This window comes from Bidens hawaiensis, unplaced genomic scaffold (genome assembly GCF_021521415.1).
Source record: "Bidens hawaiensis isolate Kalapana, Puna unplaced genomic scaffold, B.hawaiensis_p1.1 tig00033112_1, whole genome shotgun sequence".
Classification (NCBI taxonomy): Eukaryota; Viridiplantae; Streptophyta; class Magnoliopsida; order Asterales; family Asteraceae; genus Bidens; species Bidens hawaiensis.
The window spans coordinates 17930-26110 of NW_027495652.1; positions in this window are offsets into that span (position 1 = coordinate 17930).

Here is an 8181-nt window from a genome sequence, read left to right on the forward strand (position 1 = left end):
TGTGTGTTGTGTGATGTTAATATTATGTTTAGGTAGTTTTTTGAGTTTATATATATAATATATATTTTCAAAATACCCCCCTCAAGTTTCATCAAGGTTTAAAAACGAGTTTAAAGGTTCGTAAAAACTTATAACGAATTTACGAAAAATCGTTTCGAACTCCTTATGTTTTTCTTAGCGTCACTATAATATGACAAACATCGGTTTATTAATAATCGATGTCTATTATAATATTATATAATAAATAAATAAGGTTCTAAAATGTTGAGTTGGGTTTACGTATTAACAATTTACAAAAACAAATATAATTCGAGAATTGAATTTGACGAATGTCACAGTATTCCCAACTTTTTGGAAATTTCGTTCCGAAATTAAAATAAACTTAAAGAAAAGTAATTATTAACGAATGTTGTCTTTAGTAAGATAATTGCATGAACAAATTTTAAGAAAACGAATAGCGTCAAATCCTTGCATGATTTGAAAAACGCTACAAATGAGAAACAAAATAAAGGCACTTATGTATAGGATATACCAGCGGCGTATCCACCATGCCCTTATTATGTTTTCACATTTTTATCGTTATTCTGCCATCATCCTCAGGTCTGAGTTATCGCACACAACTGTATTTACCATGGCTTCCATACGGGGATCTCGATAATTAAGTGTGCACCCATAATTATTTAGATCGTCGTATGGTCCACATGGTTCGTCCTATTGTGTGGTTTAAGAGACATATATATATATATATATATATATATATATATATATATATATATTTCTTTTGAAATTTTAAAATAGATGTGTAAATAAATTTGTTAAATTTTACCAATATTGACAAAACAGTACTAGCGGTTGAAAATTTCGGGATTGACTTTTTAATAAATAGGAAAATGGGGTACATAATTGAATCAATTAAAATCTTATAGTATAACTAAAGTGAAAATAACTATTTTGGTTTAAATAGGTAAAGACGATCGAATAAAAAAAATCTAGGGTAGACAATTACGAACGAGAATTGAAGTTAAATGTCCTCAGTGTGCAAGAATAAGCAAATCATTCAATTCCATGGTTGAAAGTCGGGTCACTAAATTAGTATAAAATCTGATGAGTGAGATTTTAATAATGAGAACTCTGATTGAAGGAAAAGTGAAATCCAATAAGTGAAACGAGGATCCAAATAGTGAAAATGAGAAACCCGAAAGGTGAGTACATGAAGTCGGGGTAAAAAATGTTACAATTAATAATAGCGTGCGATGAGTTTCATACGTGTACAAACTTAAGGTTAAAAATAGTTGAGAATTCGATGCGTGAAATGTAACAACATGATAAATGAGGTGAGTGTCTTTGGGGTGACGCATACGTGTATCAATATAAATAAAATAGTATTTGATTAACAACCAAAACAATCAATGAAATGTGAATAAACATGAATACGTCCACTAATGTGAAACCATTTATATAATCATCATTATAATAACGGTTTTTAATAGCGCCAAAACTTGTAGACAGCCACTCATAGGCCGTTAATAGATTAGATAAAATGATATAGAATAATGTATAGAATCGTGTTTACATAAATGCTCAAACATAAATAACATAGTTATGAAAATATCGTTTAAAAGATAAATGAGATTGTTATTGAATAGTTTGGATTTGGTCATGAATAAACAAGGCACAAAATGAAAATCTCATGTGCATAATATTGTCATCGAAACATCAAATTAAATGAAAAGAAAATCGCAATAACAGTGAGACTCGAATAAATGACGAAATAGGTAAATCGCGTTTTATATGCTCATTGAAAATATAAGAATAACATCGAAAATGAAATCTCAAGTAAAGTCGTTTTATTGTTTCAAAGAAAATGAATATAATAATATCAATATACTGCGGTATCGCGTAGCTAAAGAAACGTTTTGATCATTATCAAATGTAAATCTTGTAAGTCCAATTTGTTAAAGGAGTTTGTATACATAGAGTTATTGTGATGAAAATAAATTATATAAAGTGATGATGCTTGCGATAATAAGAGGTAATAGTCACGTAAATCGTTATTGAGCAACAATTTGTGTAACCATATAAAATATTTATAAACGCGTCCCAAAAGATTTGCAAAACCATGGTCATTTAGTTTATGCAAAATGATGAAAGTTGTAATTTGTTATTGAATAAAAACTTACATTCAACATTCAGAACGAAACCTCGTATTTATAAAGTTATTAAAAGATTTATCACCTTAGGTGACAATATTTAAAGCCTTGAAATCATACATATAATCGTTTAATAACCTTTGAAAAACAAATCCTCATAATAGAATTTTGTTGTCATGACAATACCACACATATATATATATAGATATATTTTAGGGTTTAAAATTTAAAATTGATTATTTGAACACCTGAGGTTGTTATAAATACATTAGTTGTATATATATGAATAATTTTTTTGGAGGGGGGAAAATGAAGCTTGCACGTGTAGGGAGGGGTTTTAGGCTTCGAATGGTGAATGATTTGGAAATTTGGTGAAGAGTGAGTGTGTTTCGGTTGGCTTGCGTAGTTGGGTTTTTTTTCTTGAGTTGGATTTATGAGGTTTGTTGAGTTTAGGTCGTTTGAGTGGGTTAGACTTAGATGATTTGTGTGAGTAGTGGTTTGGGCTAATAGGTGAGGTTTTGCTTATTTGGGCTCGGGTTAAGTTGATGGGTTGGATAATTTGATCTTGACTAGTTTGGGTTGAGATTTGGTTTATACATGTATTTAGTAAGAAGTGTTTGGTTTGCTATTTTGATATCAAACTCTATGGTTGGATGAGGACGGTGTGGCGATATGGTTTGTGACTCGACATAGTATGGGTCGAAAGGTTTTGAGTCATAGTTGGGTAAAATTTGGTTTGTATATGTTCAAGGCATTTGTGAGTGTGTTTGACGGTGTCTTTGAAGTATTAGGATAGTGAGTTTGATTGGTTTTCGTGGCGTGGGAGTGTCGGTATTTAAGGCTTTTCGTTGGGTTAATGTTGTACATCTTGGATTTTGCATGGGGCTTTAGTTGGTGAGGGTATACTTTTGGATGTTTAGGTTTAGTTCATATTGAGGAAAGACTTGAGTATGCGAGAAAGCTTTTGTAGTGGAATGATGGTTTGATTTGAGGCGGTAGTTTGAGAGGGAATACGGGTGTTTGGAAACTTGGTTGCGTCTAGGGAGATTTTGACTAGTAGTAACTATTAAATTGAAAATATCATAATTTATAAATAATGTTTGAAATGTCCATTAAAATTTTGATGACTGAAATTGCAAGTTAATATACATAAATATATACGTTTTATTTTATAAATAAAAATTTTTGAGATCCGAGCGTGTGAATCATGCAAATTTTTTTATAAAGATTAAAATAATTTTTTTTATTTATTGCTTATGAGGAAATTTAAAATACGTAAATTGAATGTTAAAATTTGTTACGATGTTTCAATATTAAATGATGAATGTCGTCATTGGGAAAACAAAGTTGCGAAATGAAAATTTTTTTTTACCAAGTTCGTTATTTAATATCGTGTAATGAAGAATATCATGGTAAGTTAAAATGACCGGCATTGTAAATCGAGAAATAACATGTAACCGATTTTTTTGTCTTTTAAGTAAAATTTCTATGAAGTTTTGCATGAGATTTTCAAGAATATTACAAGCTATAAGTTTGTGACTTTCTTGGAAGATCATGACAAAACTATCATAAGAATTTTAAAACGCAGAAAATCGTATGATTTAAATTTTTATTTGCGAAAATTTATAATTAACCAAAGATTGCCTGATGAAAGTTGTTATGAAAATAAAATTGGGTAGTGAAAATTTTACTACGTGTATTATATAATATAGTATAATTAAAATGCCGTGCGATGTTAAATAATTAAAATTTTCTGAAGTGATCGTCCAAAATAAACGGAACTGTTATAAAAATAAAATTTTATAAAATTATGTACGAGGACTTTAAAGATAATTTAAAGTTTATACAATAGGAAAATTTACTTGAAAGTTGAGGTGAAATTTATCATAAAACCTTTTTAATATGATAAAATTTATATAATAAGATCTTTGTATGTAAATAGACTTAATAAAAATAAATGGCATATTAAAATCATTACGAACAGATCGAACCAGCTATATGTATACATACATATATTTTTAACTTATATCAAAGAGATCATAATGAACGAAAATTGTAATAAAATCATTGTGAATTCAAAATGAGAAAATTGGTGAAACTTTACCATATAAAATTGAGATATAAAAGAATTATTAACAATAGATAAAAAAAATTATAACATTTATAAATGAAGGCTTGTGATAAGGATTTATAACAAAATAAAGGAAAATGGTTTAAATTCTCGAAATGTAATAATAATATTTTAAGATTTAAAGGTGGAAAAATCGTGCATGAACCACCGTGACTTGATATTCCGACACTAAAAACCTTTATTACAAAAATACCATGTTGGAGTCTAAACGTGTGCACGTACCACCGCGTCTTTTTCATGTCTTCGACTCAAATAACGATTGTAGCAAAAATAATAAATCAGAATACAACATCATGTCAAAACACTAGTCCATAAAATCACCATAGTTCTATTGTCTTAACACCGAAAATTAGGATGGCGGGCGGAACGCTCGCATTTGACTACTTAAAGTGGCCATCTCATATGAGACGATCTTTAAGGATATTTGAAACAACGGGATCCAAGTTAAGCTCGTGATCCATAAAACACAATAAAAACTAATGTTTTTGCGTTTTAAGGTAAGGATACCTTGGAGTACTATGAAAGTGTGTGTATGTGTATATTTAAGATTTGATAAATAAATAAGTATATAAATAAACAAGTGCATTGAACAATCAAGTAGGGTAAACATGTATAGGCAACACGTATAAGAACCCTAAAGTAAAGACTATATTAGGTCGTTACGTCTAACCACCTATCCTATTGTCTTGTGGCTTTGATATCAATCTGTCACACCCCGACCAAAGACGGCGGAACATGCCGGGGTGCAACGTGATTGGATAAATACACAAGACACTATTTAAAGTGACAATAATTATTCAACTCATTTTATTTCAACAAATCAATAATAACACATCTCTTTCATATAAACAAATAGCAATCATATTGTTCGTTTTATTAATACCCTAATAGTCTTGGTAACGTTTCTTATCAAGTCCTCGAGTCAACAAAAGTCAAACCTGTAACATTTCATAAAATAAAGTTTGTCAACACAATGGTTGGTGAGCAATTCATAAGTTTGAGCATATAAGTATATAGTAACAAAAAGCCACAAAACTTGTATACAAAACAATAAATGAAAGCAACAACTTGGATAAAATAGTTATCGCTAAACAAGTTAGCGACACCTAGCTATAAGGGGATGCCAAATAGTCTAGGATTTTATTGACAATTGCTAAACACATTAGCACTACCTAGCTACAAGGGGTTGCCAAGTAGTCTAGGATTTTATAGTTATCGTTAATTGCATTACGTTAACGACACCTTTCCATAAGAGGTTGCCAAATAGTCTAGGATTTATAGTTTCACCATCCAAAAGCGATAAATACATAAGCATGTAAGCATAGAACACCAAATCAAGCAATCATTTAAGTAAAGTATACAATCACGTTTGTGGGTTTAAGATTCAAGTAAATAAAGCATTTAGTTTGATAAGTATGAAATGTTACCCTAAAACGGAAGATGGAAAAAGGGGTATGAAAGTACTCACTTCGATTGATAAATTGAGACTAACTAAGTGATCGACATATAGAAAGCTTGTAAACGAAACGAACGAATCCGACTTGAAAGCTAATTGAAAATGAATAAATAAAATATATTAATGAACTTGAACTTTAGTTGAAATTATATTTGAAACAATAAACGAGAAAGTTCGATTGTTACTCGGGTTACCGGTTAATTTGTTAATAATTAGGGACTCGTACTTAGTTGGTAATTTAAAATAAAATATTATCATTTTATTGGGCGTTTAGATAACTAAACCAGTATAAAAATAGAAACAAGACGGGTTTAATTTAAGAGTTCGGTTTCATATAAAAAATGAATAGATAATGAAGTTTATAATAATATTATTAATGATAAGATGATAATGATAATAATAACTTTAGAACATGCTATCTATCTATGTATATATATATATATATATATATATATATATATAAGATAATGGTGATAATAATATATGAATATGCTACTCATTGAGAAGTTGTTAAAACTAATAATAGTGTAGTAATAATAAATATAATAATTATTACTTTTGTTGTTGAATGCGTTATTAATAGATTTATAAGTTTTAATAATAAGAATTATTATTATTATAATTATATGTTCAAATTAATAATAACTAATACTTAACAATTTAATAATAGTAGTATTGGTGATAAAAATATAGCTCGAGTGGCGACGACGTTAAATGACAACTAAGCCTGACATGGGTTTCGGTTCTATAAAACAAATGGATAATATTGACAATAATATAATTTAATAATATTACTTATTAATCATAATAATAATAATATATTGTTATGGCAATAATGATAATAATAATTTCTTGGTTAAATGATAATAATGACGACAATAATAATAATAATAATAATAATAATAATAATAATAATAATAATAATAATAATAATAATAATAATAAAACTAATGAGTTTTATATATTTTAATAGTTTTATACTAAATATACAACATTTAACAATGATAACACGAAATCGGTTTTAACGTGGGACTCGAACCCGGGTCATGTCGAGACGACTCATCAATCAAATTTCCGAAACACAATCCAATTCCATATTTTATATAACAAATTATAACCAAACTTATAACCGATCTTTAAAAAACTTAAATCTTATAATCGATTTAAACTAATAATACCAAGGCCTAAATTTTATACCTTTCAGAGGTTCGCGAGTCGTGGCTCTACACCGGGAAGGAACCGAGGCGAAACCACCGGAGACGAAGGAACAAAACTGTCAGAGCCGATTCCGGCCGTCGGAGACGCGCCGGAAAACGAAACTAAGAGAGAGAGAAAATGAGAGAGAGATGACGGTGAGAGAGAGAGGCAAAGAGAGAGGGAAAGACCCAGCGGTACACCGGTGGCCGGTTTTCCGGTCACCGGAAAAACGATTAGTGAGGGGGAGACGGCTGGTGGTCGGCGTCGAGTTGGGTTACAGGGAGGGAGCAAGGTGGTGTGCGGTGAGAGGTGGTGGCCGGGGGTGGGTGGTGCTCGCTGGATTCTCGCCGGAAAACGGAAATTGGCGCCGGAGTGCGAGGAAGAAGGAAAGAGGCGGCTGTGTGTGTTGTGTGATGTTAATATTAGGTTTAAGTTTTTTTTGAGTTTATATATATAATATATATTTTCAAAATACCCCCCTCAAGTTTCATCAAGGTTTAAAACGAGTTTAAAGGTTCGTAAAAACTTATAACGACTTTACGAAAAATCGTTTCGAACTCCTTATGTTTTTCTTAGCGTCACTATAATATGACAAACATCGGTTTATTAATGATCGATGTCTATTATAATATTATATAATAAATAAATAAGGTTCTAAAATGTTGAGTTGGGTTTACGTATTAACAATTTACAAAAACAAATATAATTCGATATTTGAATTTGACGAATGTCAGAATTATTATTATTATTATTATTATTATTATTATTATTATTATTATTATTATTACTCGTGTTGTATATTATAATATAACTATTATTATATTAAAGTTATTATTATATTATCAATGTTATTGTAATTTAAATTTGGCGAGTAAACAATTTACAATGTGCATGCATAATTCAATATTTTTACGATTATTTTTATTCGGTTTAGTAATTCCGTTGCAACGTGTAGGTCTTAAAAACTAGTTATTATGAATATTCATACTGCCAATGTTGTTGCTACTACAATGGCAACTACCACCACCACCATTAATCTACTACTACTAGTGCATGTACGCAATCTTCTACGCCGGTACGATACGTCGATTATTATTATTTTATTTGTTATAAATTAATTGGGCTTTCAGATTTGGGCCAATGGATTATTGGACTGATCTTCCAAGTTAGAGATCGCTGCATGTTAAAAAAAACATTTGGGCCCTGTGCGGCTGCCTAGCCTACACAGGCCAAAATCTGACCCCATA